This window comes from Hibiscus syriacus, unplaced genomic scaffold (genome assembly GCF_006381635.1).
Source record: "Hibiscus syriacus cultivar Baekdansim isolate YM2019G1 unplaced genomic scaffold, ASM638163v2 tig00003126_pilon, whole genome shotgun sequence".
In the NCBI taxonomy this organism is placed as follows: Eukaryota; Viridiplantae; Streptophyta; class Magnoliopsida; order Malvales; family Malvaceae; genus Hibiscus; species Hibiscus syriacus.
The window spans coordinates 1,648,531-1,651,569 of NW_024061963.1; positions in this window are offsets into that span (position 1 = coordinate 1,648,531).

Below are 3,039 nucleotides of genomic sequence, written 5' to 3' on the forward strand. Positions count from 1 at the left end.
ACTAACCATGTCTCAAAGCCCCAAAAAAATGTAGGAACACCAAACTTACAAATGCAAGCACTCATTGGAGAAATGATGCGAATGTTTCATGAAGAGTTCAATGATCTTCATGAAAATATAGATTAACATCAGGATCCACCACCAGTCCAGAATAATGGAGTTCTTAGGAGTTAACAACAACCATCTCTAGAAGAAGATGTTCAAGAAAATATTGACGACGGAGAACAAGTAGAATTCCAAGGCCATAAACGTGCTATTATTGATGACACCCTGAGTAATATCAAGATTAAAATCCTTAATTCCAAGGAAAGACTGATCCTGACGCCTATCTCGAATGGGAAAGCAAGGTGGAACATGTTTTCAGTTGCCACAACTATTCCGAGATAAAGAAAGTGAGATTGGCAGCCAAGGAGTTCATAGACTATGCTTTAATATGGTGGGATCAACTTACCCTTAACAGAAGGAGGAATGGAGAACGACCGATCTCAACTTGGCATGAAATAAAAGTTATAATGCGGAAACGATTCATTCCTGTTCATTATCACCGAGACTTGTTTCAAAAATTACAGAATCTCAAGCAAGGTCAAAGGAGTGTGGAGGACTATTATAAAGAAATGAAAGTGGCCATGATCCGAGTCAACATTGAGGAAGATCGTGAAACAACTATGGCTAGATTCCTTGTCGGACTTAATCCAGAAATTGCCAACACCTTGAAATAGATGAGATAGTGCAAATGGCAATGAATATCGGAAGTCAACTAAAGAGGAGACATATATCTCATAATGTTGCGCCCACACCATCAAAATGGAGTCCAAATAACATCAAGAAGCCTACTCCTTCTCCTGTCAAAGAACAAGCCAAATCTTCAAAGACTCAGCAAGTAAGTAAAGACCCTAACCGAGGAAAACAAACCACTGAACGTTTGAGAGACATTAGGTGATTTAAATGTCTTGGGTGGGGCCACGTATCTACACAATGTTCCAACCGGAACACAATGCTCTTACTTGGAAATGGTGAAATAGAATCTGAATCTGAAGAAGAAGAAGAAGAAGAGGCACTAAATGAAGTCAATGAAGACATAACCATTTCAGACCTCGTTGAAAGAGGAGAAGCTTTGGTAATAAAAAGAAGTTTGAACATTCAAGTCACGGAGGACAATGAACAAAGAGAAAACATTTTTCATACCCGATGCCATGTTAATGAAAAGGTAGGTTTTGTTATTATAGGTGGTTGAAGTTGTACTAATGTGCCCAGCACAATCCTAGTGGAAAGACTTGGCTTGAAAACTATAAAGCACCCGAGTCCCTATAAGCTACAATGGCTCAATGAAACTCAACGTTAACAAACATGTGATAGTTCCTTTCTCAATTGGAAAATACAAGGATGAGGTTATGAGTGATGTTGTCTCTATGCACGCTAGCCATCTATTTCTTGGAAGGCCATGGTGATGTGATCCCAATCAACCCTAACTTTCTTCTTGATGTGATTAAATCATTAAAGTTCACCAAGGCTGATTCAAAGGGAGTTCTACCTTACTTCATCCTATACATGTTCATTTATGCACTATATTTTATCATATGTTTGTATTTACCTCTTAGGATATGCTTATCATATGATATCATTCACTGCATGAATTTGCATGACATTCATTGCATTTAATAAGTGTGCTTTTCATTAAAGCATGCATTGCATTTAAGCTGGTATTTCATTTAGAGAAGTAGTTCATTTATGCATCTAGTTATTTAATAAACTACTTCATTCATGCATTTAGTTCATTGAATAATGTTATTTCATTAATCAAACTAACTGTTAATTATCCCATGCATATTTACATGTTATTATTGAATAAAGTTTATCTTTGTGTTTAGGTGCAAGAGGGAAGCTGAACAGTCTCAACAGATGTAAGAATATCAGTTAGAATGTCTTCTATTTCTGGAATCTATACAGATATATTTGGGTCTAGAAACCAATTGGACATTATTCTTATGTATCTTAGCTTTCCAACTCCTTTTGAATCACCTCAATCCGATATCATGAGCTTTATATATGATCGATTTATTGAAGACAGTGCAGGCTGGAATTTTGTTACGGGAATTGTATGCATGGATGATTTTGATGAGTTTGAGCCAAAGAAGAATCCTCTCATCTTTTAACAAGAGAAAAACAATTGATGGTCATCTTAATTCACCAATTCAAGTCATTCAAGGTTGATGTTATCACCCATTGAAGACCATTTATGTTCAAGCAAGGGGACATGCAAATAACCATAATTCAAAATTTAGTATTCAAGGCCTTTATCATCTTTTGAAGGCTGATCATATTCTTCAATGGACTAAGCAATGAAGGCTGATATTATTTCATTTAACCACCAAATTAAGTTATAAAACAAGCAAAGAATTTGAAGAGACAAGTTGATTTGGACATGTAGGATATCCACATTCATCCTATGACTTCATTTAACCTCTTTTTTTTCCATTTGTAAGCAAAGCAAGGCAACCCAAGAGTCTTCCACCCCTTGGACGAAATTAAGGCCAAATTCAACTTCAAATTGTCTAGATTCATCCCCAAAATGATCTAGAATATTCATCCAACTTTGAAGATAAGAAGACAAAGCATTCAAGTGCATTTTATTGTTAAATTGATGAGAATGTTGTCATCTTTTGAGTCTTTTCATATGCTGCATGGAAATACTATAAATAGGAACCTTTGAGATCATTTGTAGACATACAATTTGATTTATAAAAATACTTTGAAAGATTGCTTTCATTTTAGTTCTTGGATTAGAACTCTATCGTTTTGTGTTGGTCTTGAAGCCTTCATCCATTTCATCTTGTTATAGCGTTGGTTGATAGCTCTATTATAGGTACTGGGTCACGTTCCACTCTCTATCACTTCAATTCCATCTTTATTATATTGTTGGTTCCTAACTCATATATAGTTAGAGGGTCACAATCCATCCTTTGAATTACTATCATTCTCCACGCCAACCACAAACATCATTCACCATTTTCGTTACATCCATTCAACCACTATCACCAC